This window comes from Cherax quadricarinatus, chromosome 9 (genome assembly GCF_038502225.1).
Source record: "Cherax quadricarinatus isolate ZL_2023a chromosome 9, ASM3850222v1, whole genome shotgun sequence".
Classification (NCBI taxonomy): Eukaryota; Metazoa; Arthropoda; class Malacostraca; order Decapoda; family Parastacidae; genus Cherax; species Cherax quadricarinatus.
Genome location: NC_091300.1, coordinates 18,057,078 through 18,080,902, shown reverse-complemented (window position 1 = coordinate 18,080,902; position 23,825 = coordinate 18,057,078). Strand labels below are relative to the sequence as shown.

Below are 23,825 nucleotides of genomic sequence, written 5' to 3'. Positions count from 1 at the left end.
AGCAGTGGATGACGGTGCCATCCCCCATTTTCTTGTTGGGTGAGTCACCCAGCTCCTGTTTTCTTTGGGTGAGTCACCCAGCTCCCATTTTCTTTGGGTGAATGCTGGGTGAGCGCTCATTTTCTTTTGGCTGCCCATTCTCTGTGATTGAGTCTGGAGGGACTCATACATACTGATTTATATTGTAAAACACTAGTTTTACAGCTTTTTTCGAAGGACCTTGGTTCGTAGATTATTTGTACACTGTAGTACAACATATTTGGACCACAGTGTGGCCTTTATCTGGTTCGAGCACGACCAAATTGTTGAGAAATGGTTTACCAGCTAAGGTTAAAGATTAAATATAGGGAGTACTTAGCTGATAAGACAGCTCATCGTCCACACAGCCGCCCCTGCAGACAAAGTCTTGAGAAGCTGTCATATCCACTTCTTAACGGGCTGTAAAAGATTATATTATGTTAATAATAAATTACCCCTAGGGGGTGTTATGTCAGCATATTTTATTCACTGATGGCTGACGTACGTACTTGTGTGGACTCAAAAGTCCGCACCTCACTGCCAACTATAGGTTGATTACAAACTCCTTGCAACACAAGAACTGCGCAGTCCCCCGTACTACAAGAAATTCATAACCTACCTTGCTCTTGTAGCGTGAGCTATGGTGTTCTTTACACCCTTGACAGATATCGGTGACTTGATAGAAGCAGAAGTGTCCTTGGATGTCCACGTCTTCCATATTCTAGGAATACGCACACTGGTACACTATGTTCCACAAGGTTTGTCTTTATTGCTCACAATCTTATCACTGAAGAAGCTGATCACACTTCTCTGTAAGTGTTTATTGTGTTTTGTGAGACACTTTGTTCACACTAATGTATGGATCAGTGTTCTTTGTTGGTTATCCTGGCATCAGTGTGATTCTCAGTAGAGTCAAAAGTAATCTGACCTCACAGCGTTCTACTCCACTGCAGTGCCCCTCAAACATAAAAGAAAAGCTGACCTAGTACTTTTTGCTTCCTTGCCAAATTTCCTCCATGAAGCAAAGCAGAATGCTTGATTCTTGCTGTCTTAACCCTTTGAGGGTCAACAGGCCCTCTCCGAGACTTGTTCTTAGGGTTGGCCAAATTTTAAAAAAAAAAAAAAATAAAATTTGTTCGTATAAAAAGATAGAGAATCTTTTCCCGATCACAATGACACCAAAAGTATGAAATTTGATGGAAAACTTATGGAATTATGCTCTCGCGAAGTTAGTGGTCTCGACGATGTTTACGCATCGGCAATTTTGCCCACTTTGAGCTCTATTTTTGGCCAATTTCAATGTACTAGTCGACAAAAATCATAACTATTTCACCAGAACTCTACTTTTTGTATTCAATGAATTCAAGAAACCACCCATTTACCAATTTCAACTATCCAATAAAGTGGTCAGAATTTAGCAATTTTGCCAATTTCACACAAATTTCAAAAGATGCCAATTTCCGCATAGGGTCCAGAATAAATAAGACATTCCTGGCACTAAAATAACAAGTTCTCTGTTAGTTAGTCATATCCCCAGGCCCCTCTTATATTTCTTAGGCTTTCCACTTTCAATTTTTATTCTTACAAAAAATAAAAGATTTACTGTTATGCAGACTACTGCATTAGTGTAGAAATGGTATAAATAATATCAGCGCACTTCTGAAAGAACATTAGACTCACCAGTTGACGTGTATTGGACGCTTGGCATGATTTGTTTACTTTTGAACTTTGGTAAAAATCGAACATTTCTGCTACTTTGAGCTCAGTTTCAAGGTACTTTTCATTGTAAAACCAGTCAAAATCATCTCAATTTCTGTAATATGTCTTCCATTCTATAAAATGAGACCAAGAAAACTAGAATACAACAATAAATACCATACGAAAATACAGTGCAAAGTCACTGTTTTATTCCAAAAACATGGTCAAAGTTGTTTTTTTCTCATTATGCACTGTGTGCTGCATAATTTTTTTTTATACTGCGCACACTGACCACATAGACCCATTCTTTCATATGTAGGCCTACCAGCTTTCTCCCACTAGATTTGAGGGTGCTAGAATTTAGGCGTACTAGTACGTCAAAAACCCTGGGTCGTAAGCCATACTAGTACGGCCAAAACCCCCAAAGAGTTAAGCATAGACAATAATGTCCACTATCTTTACCATGGTAATAAAGTGGGAGCAGGATTTTCCTTAATTGTCCTTCTAAGGTAAGAGATGAACTGTCTTTTATTAAACTACACTTTGCAACACTGGACTCTTGCAAGCAGTGGTCGCTTGACCACGCCGCATACTTGTACTGCATCTGGGATCAATTACTTGCTGTAGCAGTAAACAAGATGCTTGCCCCTTCTGAGAGGGCTGGGCCCCTCAGGGCTGAAAGGGGCTGCAGGAGGTGGATAACCCCCCTCCTGGAGAAAATTTCTCCACACATAATGCTCTTCATACAAGGGGCTTTTGGCATATTACACTTAACCACTGTATTTCTTTGTACATCTATATATCATGTCCAAATTAATAATAAATAAATAAATAAATATTTGTTGTGTGTATGTAAAACTAATCACTATAAAATGTATTTTTTTTGTGAATATTTTTGGGTTTTTGCAAGGGATTAATTGTATTCCCATTATTTCTTACGGGAAATATTGCTTCACTTTTCAGACTTCAAATTTAGAACTAGCTCCTGGAATGGATTAAGTTCGATATTTGAGGTTCCACTGTATAATAATAATAATAATAATAATAATAATAATAATAATAATAATCTTTAAACAAGTGAAATTGGGTGTTGCTGTGAGCTCTGATCACACAGTCCACTGCTAGACAACACCCTTCCCCCCCCCCCACACACACACACTCTTCAAAGACCAAACCCTACTCACTGTACAGAATATTCACTCATACTATTGTGCAACCTACATTTACAGAAATGCTTTTTTGACAGTTGCAATAAGGCTCATAGACACAACACTAATATAATAATAATAATCATATCTTTATTTCTACAAGTATATGTACAAGGTATACAGGCCTAGCTGACAGCAATGGCATACTACCATATAAAAAGCTGCTTGTTATGCAGAGCATTTCAGGCAAATTAGGTCAGTTTTGTCTCAGGATGCAACCCACACCAGTTGACTAAACACTGAAGAACCCATTTTACTGATGGGGAACATAGACATCCAGTGTAAGAAAACATGCCCAATGTTTCCACACTCGCTGGGAATCGAACCCAGACATCTATAACAGTCCCTGTGTCAGGCTAAATCTTTTCAAACACTCATTGTACATGAAAGGGCCCAAAATCTGGAGCTCCCTGCTAGAAATCTCCAGAATCACTGGCTCAGCTAGCATTTTTAAAACTACAGTTAAAAAATACCTTATCTCCTTAACCTATCCCAACCCGTCATAAATATGTATGTAAAAACTATACATGCATTTGCTCAATATCATGAACATAGGTAAAACTTTCTCATTAATATAATCAATATATACTTACTCTCAATACAGTGGACCCCTGGCTTTCAGCCCGTGCGGAAATCATACAGTTCGAATTTTGAGCACTTTTTTCGGCGATATTTCCCCCCAGGCTTCATACATCGGCTCGGAAATTGACGGTACCAGAAGCGTCCACCTGGGCCTCTCATATGTTTGTGACTCACTCTTGGCACATTAAATGTCTTTTGTTAATATAGACATTTTCATTAATCCATCTATGATATTTTCTTCAAAATTATGTAAGAAACATGATACATAGCATATAAACACATGCCTTTGTTACTCATTCACTCAGAATGTTCCTCTAGTCTTAACGCCATGGTAATACTAATAGTACACAATAATAATCACTCTTGGGCATATTAACCCTTTGAGGGTTTTGGTCGTACTAGTACGTCTTACTCGTAGGGGTTTTTGACGTACTAGTACGCATAAATTCTAGCGGCCTCAAATCTCGCAGGAAAAGGCTGATAAGCCTAGATGTGAGAGAATGGGTCTGTGTGGTGGGTGTGCGCAGTAGGAAAAAAATCTGGGACCCAGTGGTGCATTGTGGGAATGCCATCATAGTACACAATTTCCACCGTGCCCTGCGGTAAGAAGTTCCTCACTCCTCGGCGAATTGGGACACTTTTGTTCCCCAGTGACAGTTCTAATACAGATGGAAGTGACAGTGAAGATGAGTTTCAAGGTTCTGGTGAGGTTTTGACCGAAACTAATGACCATAATATGGGTAATAGTGAGGAAAACCCAGACAACCCACAGCCTTCCACCTCTGGTGCTGGGCCGTCTTGTTCACGTTCAGTTGTACCAGAATCAAAGAGGAAACTCCTATTTTCTAAAATCCCAGACTCAGATGTGAGCATTGGTGATGATAGTGATAGTGATTATGAACTACAAGCTCTTCAAACTTGTTCCAAGAATGGAGGAGGAGGAGGAGGCAGAGGAGGAGGAGGCAGAGGAGGAGGAGGCAAGAGGAGGAGGAGGCAAGAGGAGGAGGAGGCAGAGGAGGAGGAGGAGGAGGAGGAAGAAGAAGAGGAGGAGGAGGAGGAGGAGGAAGAAGAGGAGGAGGAGGAAGAAGAAGAATACGTAATGATAACAATAATACATAATAATAATAATACATAATAATAATAATAGGTAATAATAATAATAATAATTGCAAAGGTTAGTGGATGAGTTTGGGAATGTGTGTAAAGGTAGAAAGTTGAAAGTGAACATAGAAAAGAGTAAGGTGATGAGGGTGTCAAATGATTTAGATAAAGAAAAATTGGATATCAAATTGGGGAGGAGGAGTATGGAAGAAGTGAATGTTTTCAGATACTTGGGAGTTGACGTGTCGGCGGATGGATTTATGAAGGATGAGGTTAATCATAGAATTGATGAGGGAAAAAAGGTGAGTGGTGCGTTGAGGTATATGTGGAGTCAAAAAACGTTATCTATGGAGGCAAAGAAGGGAATGTATGAAAGTATAGTAGTACCAACACTCTTATATGGGTGTGAAGCTTGGGTGGTAAATGCAGCAGCAAGGAGACGGTTGGAGGCAGCGGAGATGTCCTGTCTAAGGGCAATGTGTGGTGTAAATATTATGCAAAAAATTCGGAGTGTGGAAATTAGGAGAAGGTGTGGAGTTAATAAAAGTATTAGTCAGAGGGCAGAAGAGGGGTTGTTGAGGTGGTTTGGTCATTTAGAGAGAATGGATCACAGTAGAATGACATGGAAAGCATATAAATCTATAGGGGAAGGAAGGCGGGGTAGGGGTCGTCCTCGAAAGGGTTGGAGAGAGGGGGTAAAGGAGGTTTTGTGGGTAAGGGGCTTGGATTTCCAGCAAGCGTGCGTGAGCGTGTTAGATAGGAGTGAATGGAGACGAATGGTACTTGGGACCTGACGATCTGTTGGAGTGTGAGCAGGGTAATATTTAGTGAAGGGATTCAGGGAAACCGGTTATTTTCATATAGTCGGACTTGAGTCCTGGAAATGGGAAGTACAATGCCTGCACTTTAAAGGAGGGGTTTGGGATATTGGCAGTTTGGAGGGATATGTTGTGTATCTTTATATGTGTATGCTTCTAGACTGTTGTATTCTGAGCACCTCTGCAAAAACAGTGATAATGTGCGAGTGTGGTGAAAGTGTTGAATGATGATGAAAGTATTTTCTTTTTGGGGATTTTCTTTCTTTTTTGGGTCACCCTGCCTCGGTGGGAGACGGCCGACTTGTTGAAAAAAAAAAAAAAAAATAATAATAATATGTAATAATAAATGTTCACCCATGACAGTAACAAGATAAGGGGAGATAACATCTGATAAGTGCTGACGTTTGATGAGGGTAAATGAGGGTGTAGCCCATACCAAAAGATGAGATGAACATCGCCCTCCCTTTGTTTTTGCTGGTATACTAACATTTCTGTCTGTCTATTTGCCTGTCTGTCAAGCTCCCTGTCTATCCCTCTAGCTCTGTCTCAGAGAGCCACAAGACTGCGTCATCACTTTTACTCACATCTTCAAGCAGAGTATAGCACTTTGTCTGGGTTTCTTGGGTTATCCTAGGTAATTTATACTATGTATACTTGTATTTATGTGTACCTGTGAGACAGAGATAAACAGACAGATAGAATGAGGGAGAAAGATAATTAGATAGAATGGAGGAAGGGAAGCAGCATCCGACCCCATTGTTTTGACAGGCGGGAGGGGGAGTGAGTAATGAGACAATATGTCATTTTGACAGCTGCCGACTCCTGGTAATTTACACTATGGAGGAGGAGGAGAAGGAGAAGGAGGAAGAGTAGGGGGAAGAGGAAGAAGAGGAGGAGGAGGAGGAAGAGGAAGAGTAGGAGGAAGAGGAATAAGAGGAAGAGGAGGAGGAAGAGGAATAGTAGGAGGAAGATTAGGGGGAAGAGGAGGAAGAGGAAGAAGAGGAGGAGGAAGAGGAGGAGGAAGAGTAGGAGGAAGAGGAGGAGGAGGAAGAGGAAGAGTAGGAGGAAGAGGAAGAGTATGAGGAAGAGTAGGGGGAAGAGGAGGAAGAGTAGGGGAAAGAGGAAGAAGAGGAGGAGGAGGGTGGAACACTAGTACACTGGTACTGGTACACTAACATTTCTGTCTGTCTATTTGTCTGTCTGTCAAGCTCCCTGTCTATCTGTCTATCCGTCTAGCTCTCTGTCTCAGAGAGCCACAAGACTGTGTCATCACTTTTACTCACATCTTCAAGCAGAGTATAGCACTTTGTCTGGATTTCTTGGGTTATCCTAGGTAATTTATACTATGTATACTTGTATTTATGTGTACCTGTGAGACAGAGATAGACAGACAGATAGAAAGAGAGAGACAGATTGAAAGAGATAGAATGAGGGAGAAAGATAAAACACCATTATGTATGACACCATGTTTCAGAGTTCCACAAGCTGCAGAACTAATAGGAATATGTTCAGTGACTGTATATTGGTATATATATTATAGAACAATAATAATAAACAATGTTTTGTATTGTTTGTTTTTGTAAACAAGTTTTGTAAACAATATATTGATAATTATGTTTGTGTGCTTATTGTGTTGTATACAACGAGTGTATATATGTACATTGCACCTTACTTTGGTCTCATAGGCCACATAAGTTATGTGAAAAAATAAAATAGTGAAAAAAATAACAAACCTTCAAATACAAGTAAACTAAAGTTTACCGGGTGAGCGGCAGTTGCCGCTGTTGCCATACACGGCTCATTTTCTGCAAACTTCATGCATCCATATCTCCGTAAGTATTGATGGTAAATTTTTTTTGTTTATCCTATAATGTTTAGAAAAAAAAACTATTTTTTTCATAAAAAATAATTTTTTTTTTTTTTTTGAAATTTGGCCGACCCTGAGAACGAGTTTCGGAGAGGGCCTGTCGACCCTCAAAGGGTTAAATGTCTCATTTTAGGTTAATACATTTATAGACATTCTCATTGTTTTCTGTATGTAAAACTATAGTTATTCTCTATAAAATGTATTTTTTGTTAATATTTTGTTAGTGGAACAGAATTCTTCCTCCATAAGCCATGTGTGTTGTTAGAGGTGACTAAAATGCCAAGAGCAAGGGGCTAGTAACCCCTTCTCCTGTGTAAGTTACTAAATTGAAAAAGAGAAACTTTTGTTTTTCTTTTTTGGACCACCCTGCCTCAGTGGGATACGGCCAGTTTGTTGAAAGAAAGAAGATTTTTGGGTGTCTGAAATGGATTAATTGGATTTACATTATTTCTTGTGGGAAATATCACTTCGGTTTTCGACCATTTCAGATTTAGGCCAACCTTCTGGAACGGATTAATTACGAAAACCGGGGATCTTCTGTATCTGTATTCATCTCAAATGTTAATAACTCCATTGTGGCCACCTAAGTTTAACAATCAAAATAGTATGTCTTCTCTACAAGACTTATTAACCCTTTGACTGTCGCAACCCCAAATCCTGAAGTGTCTCCTGTGTCGCAAAATATTTGAAAAAAGAAAAAAATTATTTTTTTCTTATGAAATGATAGAGAATCTTTTCCCGATGATAATGACACCAAAAGTACGAAATTTGATGGAAAACTTACGGAATTACGCTCTCATGAAGTTAGCGACTTCGGCGACATTTACGCATCAGCGATTTCACCCACTTTAAGCCCTATTTTTGGCCAATTTCATTGTTCCAGTCCACCAAACTCATAGCTATTTCTTTATAAATCCATTTGTTCTATTGATTGAGTAAAAGAAACCACCCATTTACCAATTTCAGTTACCCAATAAAGCGATCAGAAATTGGCAATTTGGCCGATTTCATGCAAATTAAAAAAATGTCAATTTTGAAATAGGGTCCAGAATGAACAGTGCAGACATTCCTGGCACTAAAATAACATTTTCTCTGTTCATCAGTTACATCTGTAGGCCTCTGTTATAATACTCTAGCTTTCTATTTTGAATTTTTATTCACTCTAAAAATAGAAGATTTACTGTTATGCAGACTATTGCAATATTGTAATAATTGTATAAATAATGTCAACCCATTCGTGAATGCGTATTAGAATGGCTAATTGGACATCTGTTGGACAATGACGTCATTTGTTTACTCCTGAACATCGGCAAATATCGAACATTTCTACCACGAGCTCCATTTCAAGATCCTTTTCATAGTAAAACCAATCAAAATCACTTCTGTTTTGCTGCTGTGAGTGGTAAATTTGGGCCTAAATATGTGATAATGCATTTATGTGGTAAGTGTGCACCATATAAAACAAATCCTGCAGCATGCATTGTATAATGAAGAAAAAACTGTGAAATAGCTAAGAATTTGGTCTAATGGAGCAATGTAATTGGCCAAAAATAAGACTCAGTGGGCAAAATTGCTGATGCATAAATTTTGCTGACAGCAAAATTTGTGAGAGTATAATTTCGTTAGTTTTTGATCAAATTTTGTACTTTTGTTTCATTACTTTCAGAAAAAGATTCTCTACCATTTCATAAGAAATTTTTTTTTTTTTTTAAATTCTTGTACCCTGTGGGAAATTTTCAGATAGGAGATCTGGACCCTCAAAGGGTTAAAGTAAGTAATGAGTGTACTGTATACAGTGGACCCTCGACCAACGCTGGCATCGTCTAATGATAAAATCACCTAACGATGCGTTTCTGAGTAAAAATATTGGCTCGACCAATGGTGAAAAACTCGGGTAACATTCATCCAGAATGTGTCTGCCTGTCCGTCCAGGCTGAGCGCGCCTCAGCTGCCCTGCCTTCAGCTAGTGTGCCATTGTTTACAAGCCAGGGCAGATAGTTTCACACAGACATGCGATATATTTTGTATTATTCCATTGTTTTTAGTGCTTGTAACTGCTAAATAAGCCACCATGGGCCCAAAGAAAGCTTCTAGTGCCAACAATGTGGTAAAAAGGGTGAGAAATACCATCGAAATATGTACTATTGTACCACGGTCACCTGTTGCTGCACCATCATCACCTGCTTCTGTACCACTGTCAGCTGCTGCTGTACCATGGTCAGCTGCTGCTGTTGCTGCACCACTGTCAGCTGCTGCTGTACCACCATCAGCTGCTGCTGTTGCTGCACCACTGTCAGCTGCTGCTGTACCACTGTTAGCTACTGCTGTACCACCATCAGCTGCTGCTGTACCACCATCAGCGCTGCTGTACCATGGTCAGCTGCTGCTGTTGCTGCACCACGCTCAGCTGCTGCTGTACTACCGTCAGCTGCTGCTGTTGCTGCACCACTGTCAGCTGCTGCTGTACCACCATCAGCTGCTGCTGCACCACCGTCAGCTGCTGTTGCTGCACCACCATCAGCTGCTGCTGCACCACCGTCAGCTGCTGCTGCTGCTGTACCACCATCAGCTGCTGCTGTATCACCATCAGCTGCTGCTGTACCACCATCAGCTGTTGCTTCACCACCGTCAGCCGCTGCTGCACCACTGCCAGCTATACTACTCGAACATGTGGAGAGGCTGTTGTTGGTGTGGCTTAACGAGAAACAATTACCGAGAAACAATTAACCCCAGAGGGTTAACCACCCAGGATAGTCCTTAATCTTGTCCCCTAGGATGAGACCCACACCAGTCGACTAACACCCAGGTGAACAGGAAAAAATGCCTGGAACTAGTACTCATATTGGTGAATTTAAGGCCAGCAAAAGTTGGTTTGAGAGATTTAACCCCTTGACTGTCATAATCCCAAATCCTGAGGTGTCTCCTGGTGTCACAAAAATTAAAAAAAAAAAAAAAAAAAAAAATCCCCTATGAAATGATAATCTTTTCCCGATGGTAATGACACCAAAAGTATGAAATTTGATGGAAAACTTATGGAATTACGCTCTCGCGAAGTTAGCGACCTCAGCAATATTAACTAATCGGCGATTTTCCCCAATTTGAGCCATTTTCGCTTAATTCCATTGTTCCAGTCAACCAAACTCATAACCATTTCTTTAGAACTCCATTTTTTCTATCGATTGAGTACAAGAAACTGCACATTTACTGATTTCAACTACCCAATAAAGTGGTCAGAAATTGGCAATTTGGCCAATTTCATGCAAATTAAAAAATATGCCAATTTCAAAATAGGGTCCAGAATGAACAATGCAGACATTCCTGGCTCTAAAATAACATTTTCTTTGTTCATCAGTCATGTTTCCAGGTCCCTCTGATATTACTCTTGCTTTCTATTTTGAATTTAAAAAAAAAAAAAATAGAAGATTTACTGTTATGCAGACTACTGCAATGTTGTAATAATTGTATAAATAATGTCAACCCATTCATGACTGCATAGAAGAATGGCTAGTTGGACATTTATTGGATAATGACATCATTTGTTTACTTTTGAACATTGGCAAAAATCAAACATTTCCCCTAATTTGAGCTCCATTTCAAGGTTCTTTTCATAGTAAAACCAATCAAAATCACCTCTGTTTCTATAATATGTTTTCCATTCTATCAAATGAGACCAAGAAAACGAGAATACAACCATAAATAATATACGAAAATAGACGGCCGGAGTTTTTTTTTTTTCTCATTATGCACTGTGTGCTGCAGGATTTTTTTATGTGGTGCACACTGACCACACAGACCCATTCTCTCACATGTGGGCCTACCAGTTTTCTCCTGCTTGATTTGAAGCCACTACAATTTATGAGTATATATAGGTCAAACAACAGTAGCTTGTAAGACGTATATATACGACTGAAACAATCAAAGGGTTAAGAATCGTAGTGGCATACACAGTGTGATAAGTCATGGTGAAGCTGAAAAATTCCAACCCCAACAAGTGTTCAGTTGTGACGAAACAGGCCTGTTCTGTAAGAAAATGCCAAACAGGACCTACATTACTCAGGAGGAAAAGGCACTCCCAGAACACAAGCCTATGAAAGACAGGCTAACTCTCAAGTTTTGTTGTAATGCTAGTGGGGATTGCAAAGTGAAACCTTTACTCATGTATCACTCTGAAAATCCCAGAGTGTTCAAGAAAAACAATGTCTCATCACTCATCAGTACTCTTCAATAAAGGTAAGTGTCATTTTAGCATTTATTTATGTAATTATTGTGCATGTCTCATTGTTTTCTTTGTAGGGAAAATGTATATTTCATGGAAAAAAACAAAAAAAATTTTAATACTTTTGGCTGTCTGGAACGGATTAATTGAATTTCTATTATTTTTTATGGGGAAAATTAATTCGGCTAAGGACAAGCACTCCGGAACGGATTAATATAGTTGGTCGAGGGTCCACTGTATATGTATTTTACGTACTTTTTTAATGTTATTTAGGCCTAGTTCTATTGCTAACTTAAATGATAGTGTTAACATGTTAGCAGGCATTTATAAGCATTTAAAAGTGAAAAAAGGGTGATTTGCTTTATGGCAATTTTCACTTTACGGCAGTAACGTGGAATCTAATCCACCGTATAAGCGGGGCCCTCCTGTACTCATGGGAAATATGAAAATTAATAAATTAAAATTACTGCATTATACTGTTAATGGTTTATTTTAAAATCATAGAAACTTCTAATTTTAGTGAATATCATATTATACCTGCTCTGCTGCATAGCAAAATCCATCATTATTAGAATATAGGAGTGAATAGGAGCCTTAGGTGGATGTGAGGCAGTGGGAAGAATGAAAAACGATAAAGCAGTTGGGACAGATAGGATTCAGAGAGATATTAACCCTTTCACTGTCAGTCATGTAATATTACAGCTTTGAAGCCAGTGTCAGTCTCATAATTCTAACGGCTTCCAGTCTTGCGGGAGAAAGCTAGTAGGCCTACATATGAGAGAATAGATGTCAGTGGTCAGTGTGCACAGAATAAAAAAAATCCTGCACCAAGCAGTACATAATGAGAAAAAAGAGACTGTGCTTTTGGCTTAAAATAGCAACTTTGTGGTGTATTTTTGTATGGTATTTATGGTTGCATTCTCATTTTCTTGGTCTCATTTGATAGAATGAGAGATATGGTACAGAAATAGAGATGATTTTGAGTGGTTTACAGACTAAAAGGAGCTTGAAAGTGAGCTCAAAGTAGCAGAAATGTTCAATTTTTGACAATGTTCAAGAGTAAACAAATCATGTCGTGTGTCCAAGGCACATCAACTGGCAGGTCTAATGTGGTTTCACAAATGCGCTGATATTATTTATACCGTTTTACAATAATGCAGTAGTCTGCGTAACAGTAAATGTTCTATTTTTTGTGTGAATAAAAATTCAAATGAAAGCAAGCATAATATAAGAGAGGCCTGGAGATGTTACTAATGAACAGAGAAAATGTTATTTTAGTGCCAGGAATGTTTGCATTGTTTATTCTGGACCCTATTCTGAAATTGGCCTTTCTTGAATTTTGTATGAAATTGGCCAAATTACCAATTTCTGATCACTTTATTGGGTAGTTGAAATAGGTAAATGGGCAGTTTCTTGTATTCAATCGATAGAAGAAAAGGAGTTCTTGCAAAATAGCTATGAATATAGTCAACTGGAACAATGGAATTGGCCCAGAATAGGGCTAAAGTGAGTGAAATTGCTGATGTGTAAATATCGCCAAGACCGCTAACTTTGCGAGAGCGTAATTCCATAAGTTTTCCATTGTACTTTTGGCTTCATTACCATCAGGAAAAGATTCTCTTATGATTTCATAAGAAAAAATAATAATATTTTTTTTTTTTTTTGAAAATTCTACGACACTGAGCAAATTTGCTAGTAAGGATCTCAACAGTGAAAGGGTTAAAAGTGGGTACTGATATAACATTGGAGTGTTGGTGTACATTATAAAATGTGACATTTATTAAGCAAAGATATTTCCAGAGAATTCTAGAAAGTCAACTTGTGTAGTTTGAATAATTAAGGAGATAAGCTCCTACACAACTCTTGGAGTATAACTTAGTACAGTGGACCCCCGGTTAACGATATTTTTTCACTCCAGAAGTATGTTCAGGTGCCAGTACTGACCGAATTTGTTCCCATAAGAAATATTGTGAAGTAGATTAGTCCATTTCAGACCCCCAAACACACACGTACAAACGCACTTACATAAATACACTTGCATAATTGGTCGCATTCGGAGGTAATCGTTATGCGGGGGTCCACTGTATATTTATATATCATGGTTTTTCTGTACACATAATATGGCACTATGGGCACATTTGATAAGACACTGTACTACTCTTAATATGTACCATCTGATACTTATGAGATGTACTCATAAGTATAAGAGTACATAATAGAGTAGGACCCCCATATCTGCAGGGATTATGTTCCAAGGACCTGCCATGGATACCTAGATTGTGGATAGCAGCCAACCCTATATATATAAGTGCTGTACATACCTATTATTATTTTTTTATGAACACATTGGCTGTTTCCCACCAAGTAAGGGTGGCCCAAAAAAGAAAAACTTTCATCATCATTCATTCCATCACTGTCATGCCAGAGGCGTGTTTACACTGCAATTAAAAAACTGCAACCCCTCCTTCTTTGTCTCCACAGAACTATATCCATTAAAACAAAGAGGGGAATGTATGAGAGTATAGTTATACCAACACTCTTGTATGGGTGTGAGGCATGGGTTGTGAATGTTGCAACAAGGAGAAGGCTGGAGGCAGTGGTGATGTCATGTCTGAGGGCAACGTGTGGTGTGAATGTAATGCAGAGAATCTGTAGTTTGGAGATTAGGAGGAGGTATGGGATTACCAAAACTATTATCCAGAGGGCTGAGGAGGGGTTATTGAGATAGTTTGGCCATGTAGAGAGGTGGAACAAAATAGAATGACTTTGAGAGTGTATAAATCTGTAGTGGAGGAAAGGCAGGGTAGGGGTCGGCCTAGGAAAGGTTGGAGGGAGGGGGTTAAGGAGGTTTTGTGTGCGAGGGGCTTGGACTTCCAGCAAGCGTGCGTAAGCATGTTAGATAGGAGCAAATGGAGACATGGTCTTTAGAACTTGACATGCTGTTGGAGTGTAAGCAAGGTAACATTTATGAAAGGAGTCAGGGAAACCTGCAGGCTGGACTTGGTTCCTGGAGGTGGGAAATACAGTGCCAGCACTCTGAAGGAGGGGTATTAATGTTGCAGTTTTATAACTGTAGTGTCAGCATGCCTCTGGCAAGACAGTGATGGGGTGAATGATGAAAGTTTTTCTTTTTTGGGCCACACTGCCTTGGTGGGAAATGGCTGATGTGATAATTAATAAATATAAATCTGTTAGCCTTATTGCACACCCTTAGGCACTGTTGTCTTGGCTTTAAATTTCTGCTTACCATGACTCCTAAGCCTTTTTCACATTCTGTATGATCAAGCTCTACTTCACCTAGTTTATAACTTCCAGGGTTATTTTCATTCCCAAGGACTAGGACTTTACACTTGTCCACATTGAACTTCATCTGCCACTTTTCAGACCAAGACATTAATTTGTCCAAATCCTCCAGTTCACTGGTATCCTCCTCAGAATGAATCATATGGCCTATTTTTGTATTATTATTATTATAATCAAAAAGAAGGGCTAAGCCACAAGGGCTTAAGCTTATTTTTGTATCATCAGCAAATTTGCTCATGTCACTTGTAATTCCTTCATCAAGATCATTAATGTAAATTATGAACAACAATGGGCCTGAAACTGATCTTTGTGGAATGCCACTAGTGACCAGTCCCCATTCAGATTTGACCCCATTACTGGAAACTCTGCTTTCTGTTGGTAAGCCATACCTCTATCAGTGCTAGACTTTTCCTCCTGTACCATGAGATGCCACTTTTCTTAAGAGTCTCTTGTAAGGTACTTTATCGAAGGCTTTACTGAAATCCAAATAAACAGTATTATATTCTTTATCACTGTCTACTGCCTCGAATGTTTTATTGAAGATCATCAATAAATTTGTCAGGCAGGAACGACCTCTCATGAACCCATGCTGAGATTCATTAATCAAATTATGCTCTTCCAGATGACTTCTAATATTATCAGCTATAATTGATTCTAATAATTTGCCCACTATAAACGTCAGGCTTATTGGACAGTAGTTTGATGGAATGGATTAGCCCCTGATTTGAATATATTATTATTATAATCAAAAAGAAGCGCTAAGCCTGATTTGAATATAGGAATTGCATTAGCTGTCTTTCACATCTTTGGCACAACACCAGTTAGGATGGACGCACTGAACATGTTTGTTAATAGCTGACTGAGTTCCGTCTTGCATTCTTTAAGTACCCTGGAAAGCAACTTGTCGGGTCCTGGGGACTTATTTTGTTTCAGTTTATCTAGCTGTTTGAAAACCATGTCCCTTGTGACATTAATACAGTGGACCCCCGGGTATCGGCTGCTTCTGTCATCGGCCAACTCGGTGATCAGCCGGTTTTTCGGTGCCCAGTTATCGGCCATTAATTCGGTGATCAGCTGTTTGAGAGGCGTCCGTCCGCCGACTGGGGCCGCTTGTGCGTCAGTTTGGCTGTCTCTTGGTGGCTGAGGAAGCTTCTGCTCATACATCCAAACATTTCGCTTATTTCCCATTGTAGTTTGTGTTATTTTTGCAGTGCAACTGTGAAATAAGTAGCCATGGCTCCAAAGAAAGTTCCTGTGGTAAAGAAAGTGAGAAACACCATGGAATTTAAGTGTAAAGTATAGCAGGCATGCAGAGAGTGTAGCAAGCATGAAGGAAGTGTAGCAGGCAAGCAGGGAGTGTAACAGGCATGCAGGAAATGTAGCAGACATGCAGGAAGTGTAGCAGGCATGCAGGGAGTGTAGCAGGCATACAGGGAGTGTAGCAGGCATGCAGGAAGTGAAGCAGGCATGCAGGAAGTGTAACAGGCATGTAGGGAGTGTAGCAGACATGCAAGAAGTGTAGCAGGCATGCAGGAAGTGTAGCAGGCATGCAGGAAGTGTAGCAGGCATGCAGAAAGTGTAGCAAGCATGCAGGGAGTGTGACAGGCATGTAGAAAGTGTAGCAGACATGCAGGGAGTGTAGCAGGCATGCAGGGAGTGTAGCAGGCATGCAGGGAGTGTAACAGGCATGTAGAAAGTGTAGCAGACATGCAGGAAGTGTAGCAGACATGCAGGGAGTGTAGCAGGCATGCAGAAAGTGTAGCAAGCATGCAGGGAGTGTAGCAGGCATGCAGGGAGTGTAGCAGGCATGCAGAAAGTGTAGCAAGCATGCAGGGAGTGTAGCAGGCATGCAGGGAGTGTAACTGGTTCTAGTGGCATTAACCCTTTGACTGTTTCGGTCGTATATATTTGTCTTATGAGCCACCGTGTTTGACATAATTATAAATTCTAGTGGTTTCAGTTCAAGCAGGAGAAAACTGGTAGGCCCACATGTGAGAGAATGGGTCTGTGTGGTCAGTGTGCACTATATAAAAAAATCCTGCAGCACACAGTGCATAATGAGAAAAAAAAAATCCAACCGTTTTTTTTTTTAATTAAAACGCCGACTTTGTGGTCTATTTTCGTATAGTATTTATGGTTGTATTCTCGTTTTCTTGGTCTCATTTGATAGAATGGAAAACATCTTATAGAAATAGAGGTGATTTTGATTGGTTTTACTATGAAACAAACCTTGAAATGGAACTCAAAGTAGGGGAAATGTTTGATTTTTGCCAATGTTCAAAAGTAAACAAATGATGTCATTGTCCAATAAAGGTCCAACTAGCCATTCTAATATGCAGTCATGAATGGGTTGACATTATTTATATAATTATTACAATATTGCAGTAGCCTGCATAACAGTAAATCTTCTATTTTTTTTTTAAATAAAAATTCAAAATAGAAAGCAAGAGTAATATCAGAGGGGCCTGGAGATGTGACTGATGAACAAAGAAAATGGCATTTTAAATCTAGGAATGTCTGCATTGTTCATTCTGGACCCTATTTTGAAATTGGCATATTTTTTTAATTTGCATGAAATTGGCCAAATTGCCAATTTCTGACCACTTTATTAGGTAGTTGAAATTGGTAAATGGGCAGTTTCTTGTTCTCAATTGATAGAACAAATGGAGTTCTAAAGAAATAGTTATGAGTTTGGTCGACTGGAACAATGGAATTAGCCAAAAATAGGGCTCAAATTTGGGGAAATCGCCGATTCGTTAATATCGCTGAGGTTGCTAACTTCGTGAGAGCATAATTCCTAAGTTTTCCATCAAATTTCATAGTTTAGGTGTCATTACCATCGAGAAAAGATTATCTTATCATTTCATAAGATTTTTTTTTTTTTTTTTTTTTTTTAAATTTTTGTGACACCAGGAGACACCTCAGGATTTGGAGTTGCGACAGTCAAGGGGTTAAAAGACCAAGAAAGGAAGTAACCTCAGATAAGGACTTAGTCCCTGAAGTCCTTATGGAGGGGGATTCCTCTTCCAAACACTAAGCCCTCCCTCTTTCCTCCTCCATGTTTTCCAGAAACCAGCATTAGTCTTCAATAAAGGTATATAATATTTATATAATTGTTAAAAAAAAAAATATTTTTTTGTGAATATTTTTGTCTGGAATGGATTAATTTTTTTTTTTTTTTTCAACAAGTCGGCCGTCTCCCACCGAGGCAGGGTGATCCAAAAAAGAAAGAAAATCCCCAAAAAGAAAATACTTACATCATCATTCAACACTTTCACCACACTCACACATTATCACTGTTTTTGCAGAGGTGCTCAGAATACAACAGTTTAGAAGCATACACATATAAAGATACACAACATATCCCTCCAAACTGCCAATTGTATTTAATTGTATTTCCATTAATTCTCATGGGAAATACTATTTCCGTTTTCAGCTGACCTGGAATGGATTACGGCCGATAACCGAGGGTCCACTGTATTAGTTAATTTGAATTCTTCAGGAACTGAATAATTGTTAATTTCTGGAATCTCATTTACATCTTCTTGAAAAAATTCATAAATGCAAATTGCTTCATAATCGTATGATCATCGTCAATAAAATTATTAGCTAGATTACCCCAATTGAGATTAGACAGATGTTCCCCAAGTCCATTATAATCGGCCGAATGAAAATCAGGGACTTTTACTGTATTATCATTATTCTCATATTCCCAGATAATGCTAAAAGTAAAGGATTTGCGATCACTTGCTCCAAGCTCTTCAGTGATCTCCAGATTATTTATGAGTGTTTCCTTATTTGACAAGATCAGGTCAAGCAAATTATTTCCCCTGGTAGGCTTTGGTACACACTGCTTCAGAAAACAATCCTGAACTACTTCCATAAAGTCACTTGACTCCAGATTATTGGTCGAAGAAGTCCAGTCAATTTGACTACAGTGGACCCCCGACATTCGATATTAATCCGTTCCTGAGAGCTCATCGAATGTCGAAAATATCGAAAGTCGAATTAATTGTCCCCCATAAGAAATAATGGAAATCAAATTAATCTGTGCAAGACACCCAAAAGTATGAAAAAAAAAAAATTACCACATGAAATATTAAGTTTAATGCAATAGAATAATTACAATAACAACAATAACAATAAATTAATAACAATAGAATAATTGACACTTACCTTTAACCCTTAAACAGTCCAAACAAATCGACGTTCAAATTCGTAGTGCTACAAAAGTAGATCTACTTTTTTTTACATATTTTCAAATATAACAAAAAAACTGTAGATAAAAGTTTTTTTTACACGTTTTCACATGTAAAACAAAAAAAAAAGATGTACATTTTTTTACATACTTTCAGATGTTGAAAAAACGTATATATATGTTTGGACCATTTAAGGGTTAATGAAGATCTGGTGATGATTGATGGGATGGGAGGAGGGGAGAGTGTGGATGGTGTTAGTGTTTAGAAGGGGAATCCCCTTCCATTAGGACTTGAGGTATCAAGTCCTAATGGAAGCTTTCTTGGGGCCCATGGTTACTTATTTTGCAGAAACAAGCACCAAAAACAGTGATAATATGGAATGTATCGAATGTATCCTTAGATGCACATACTGGCTGGCTTGTAAACACTGGCGCACATGGGGCAGTTCAGGCCACACGTGGACACGTCTCGTACGAATCGTATCAAATAGCGGGTTTTCGATCGAATGTTGAGGCGAGATTTTTGCATTAAAATGCATCGAATGTCGGATTTATCGAATGTCGATGCCATCGAATGTCAGGGGTCCACTGTATAGTTAAAATCCCCTACTATCACTATGTTATTGTGTCTAGAAGCCCTAACAATTTTGTCCCAAAGAAGTCTCCCTCTGTTGTGATCCAAGCCTGGAGGTTGGTATATTACACCTAGAATTAGTTCTTCTTGACCTTCTAGAAATTCTACCCAAACAGATTCTGTTACTAATCCATCTATTTTTATACCTGTATTTATGCAACAATTTATATTTTCTCATATATATAATGCAACTCCTTCCCCCTTTCCCATTATATCTATCCACATGGAATGCGACACTCAGCAATCATATCCCGACTCTTTAAATTATATCATGTTTCAGTTATTGCACTGACATCAAAATTCCCAGCACACGCTACCCAATGTAATTCATTAATCTTATTTCTTGCACTTTGACTGTTAGCATTAAAATACATTCATATGTTTTTTTCTTCTGCACCATTTTCCTATTCACCTTTGCTTTTACACAATTTCTGTAATTATCATTACCCAGTGTTACTCCATGACTGTTATTATTAAGATTCATAACCCTTTCAGGGTCCAAGGCCCAAATCTGGAGTCACGCACCAGTGTCCAAGAATTTTCAAAAAAAAAATTTGTTATTTTTTCTTATGAAATCGTAGAGAATCTTTTTGTGAAGGTAATAAAACAAAAAGTACGAAATTTGGTGGAAAATTGACGAAATTATGCTCTCGCGAATTTTGATGTGTCAGCGATATTTACGAATCGGCGATTTTGCCGACTTTGACTCCCATTTTAGGCCAATTACATTATTCCAATCAACCAAATTCTTAGCTATTTCACTAGTATTACTTCTATTCTATCGATTGAGCACAAGAAATCGCCAAGTCAACTGTTTCAACTACAAAATAAAGTGATTGGAAATTGTTAATTTGGCCAATTTAACACAAAGTTCAAAATATTCCAATTTCAAAATAGGGTCCAGAATGAACAATGTAGGCATTCCTGGCACTAAACTAACATTTCCTCTGTTCATTAGTTATGTTTTGAGGCTTTACAAAGAAATTCCATTTTGATTTTTTATTCACATAATGAATTTTTATTCACACCAAAAAATAGAAGATTTACTGTTATGCAATACTGTAATAATTGTATAAATATCATCACCATATTTGTGAATGTATATTAGACCCACCAGCTGACGTGTATTAGACGTATGAGGTCGTTTGTTTACTCTTGAATATCGGCAAAAATTTAACATTTCTGCTACTTTGAGCTCTGTTTCAAGCCATTTCCAGTGCTAAAACCAATCAAAATCATCTCTATTTCTGTAATATGTCTTCCATTCTATCAAATGAGACCAAGAAATCGCAAATACAACTATAAAAAACATACGAAAAAACACTGCAAAGTTGCTGTTTTAATCGAAAAATCATGATTTCATTTTTTTTCTCTCATTATACACAGTGTGCTGCAGGATCTGTTTTATGTGGTGCACACATACCACATAGATGTATTCTCTCATATCTAGGCCCAAATGTACCACTCACAGTTTATCAGAGTGAGCTGAGCTCATGGTGTAGATCTACGGTTTGGACCCTGAACGTAAAGCCGTAGATCTACGGGACGGACCCTGAAAGGGATAATATCAAAGCAAAGCCTAAGTTAGTATGTATATTCACACTCATTATTTTCCATTCCTAAACCCACACCTCTAACTAATCGTAGTTTCAAGTCCTAACGACACCCTCAACTGAACTAGCAAGAAAAACCACACTTACCCTGGATAAGTGAACCCTGTCCCTGGCATACATGCCATTTCTACTGTAGAAGTGGTCCCAGTTGTTAGTGAATGGTACTGCATTATCCTTACAGTGTTTGTTCAGCCAACAATTAATACCAATTGCTATGGACAACCATTCATTTCCAACACCCCTTCTTGGCAAAATGCCACATACCTAATTATGTCTATTGCTGTCCTGTACCTTCTAACTAAATCCTCACTTCTATTTATGCCTACATCATTGCCTCCAACACTGAGGCAGATAATAGGATTGATCCCATTACCATTCATGATATTGTCATGCCAGCTAACAATATCCTCCATCCCAGCCCCAGGAAAGCAAACCCTCTGTCTCCTACTCCTGTCCTTCAAGCAGAAGGCCCTATCCTTAAATCAGGGATAATCACAGATAGCACTACAGACCACTACCCTACCTTCCTCTTGACAAACATTAGTAAACCACCACTTGAATACAACAAAGTTTCATTTAGACACCATGATGAGGCCTCAATAAGGAAGTTCACAGCTGACCTAGAGACTGTTGACTGGCCTACAGAATTCTCCAAGGCCAATGGTATTGATGACTGGACAGACATTTTTCTTAACAAATTACTTAGACTATACAACAAACATTGTCCTATAAAAACGAAACAGATCACAAACAAACGGCTTGGTTGCCCATGGCTAACCAGCACCATTCTGAAATCCATTGATAAGAAACACCAATATGAAAAGCAATATAGGCAGGGCTTAATACACAAAGATATTCTTAAACACTATTCATCAGTCCTCACCAAAGTAATAAAGAAAGCCAAACAACTATACTACTCCAGTAGATTCACTGACACAAGAGGAGATATAAAAAAGACCTGGAAAACACTCTCTCAGATTCTAGTGACCCACAAACTGAAAAAAACCAAGAATATTGCCCTAACTAAACCTAATGAAACACCACTGCATCCCACTGACACAGCTAACAAGATAAACGACTTCTTCTCAACCATAGGTTCTAATCTCGCCAATAAAATCCCACACACCAATGCCCATGCCGGGGACTACCTAGATGGGAATTTCCCAAATTCCTTCTATCTTGCTCCAACTGAGCCCATGGAAGTCACTGAGATTATAAAGTCACTTAAAAATAACTCAGGGAATCTGTCTCATGTCCCACCATTATTGTACAAGAGAGCAGCCCATGTCCTCTCGCATGCTATCTCATTACTTTTTAACAAGTCACTAGAAACTAGCACCTTCCCAAAACTACTTAAGACGGCAAGGGTTACACCAATACATAAAGGTGGTGACCCTACAGATTTAAACAACTATAGGCCAATATCAAACTTACCATTTGTTACGTTGGTTTCCCTTATTTCTTGGATGGTAAGGTTCTCACTACATGTTCTAGTGTGGGGTAGCTTTTACTTAATGGCCTTATTTGTCTAGGGGTAATACTTACATCATGGCTGATCATCTTGAGTGTCTCTGATACCTTTTCACCAGCCCTCTTCACAGGTTATGTAAACTACTACTATAAAAATATAACTGTATTCTCAATAGATATGTACAGAATATACAATCACAGCCTCCATTTTCAAAACAAATCTACACACTCCATCCTGTGCTCCACATGGTGTGTTCCAACACTCTTCCTTCTCTCTCCTTGACATAACTCTGGGCTAACCAGTGTTTTGACACACTTTAGTCACCCTGGGTATGGTGGCCAAAACTTAAATTATAAAAACTCACCCCTGGAGCACACATGATGCCCCAAAAGATAGGAGAAGGACCCAGAGATCCTGCCAGGTTGAAGGTCAGCCACAGAGAGAGAGAGTCAGAGAGAGGGAGAGAGAGAGAAGCCTACCTAAGCTCCTCCCACCAAAACAAAAGACTGTTGCCAAGCACACTTCTCCAGTTACCACAATTCTACCACACCTTAATTTTACTTTTACAAAAAGAAATACAACTTTATAAACTACTTATTTAAATTGTGTGTTTATGTGTCTATAGTATAACCTATTATATTGAGAAAAATAGGTTTGACCCAGCTGCCTCTCAGTCATAAGGTTGATCAGTCCTTCTGACATTTAGAGCAAAGTTCCCATCAATTCAATATAATTAGGTATTATTATAGTAACTGTTACTTATAAATACATGTTGGGTCCTATATCCCCATAACACCCCCACCTCCAGACGAAGTCTCACAAAAGCTAGCCGTGTCCCTCAGGATACGGCTAGTAAAAAGTATATTGCTTAAGTCTGAAGGCGGTAAACAAGACTACTAGAAATGCTACATATTTCCTAGCACCATAACTACTCCTCACTTTACTGTTATTTACAACAGATTGCAGAATTTTTTAGAAAAGCATTTTAACCATACCCATATACTCAAGGGTGTAACTATTTACAATTTTAATGACTTTTAAACAATACACATTACAATGCAAATATTGCACACAATGCCCACTGTGAAAGCCCGCACC

The 23,825-nt window shown here is 38.7% G+C and overlaps 1 protein-coding gene across 8 annotated transcripts in view; it reads left to right on the top strand.

Annotated features, from left to right (window-relative positions):
• Window positions 1-23,825, top strand: part of Khc-73 (Kinesin heavy chain 73) — an 886,736-nt gene that overhangs the window by 843,922 nt on the left and 18,989 nt on the right. The window lies entirely within an intron of this gene.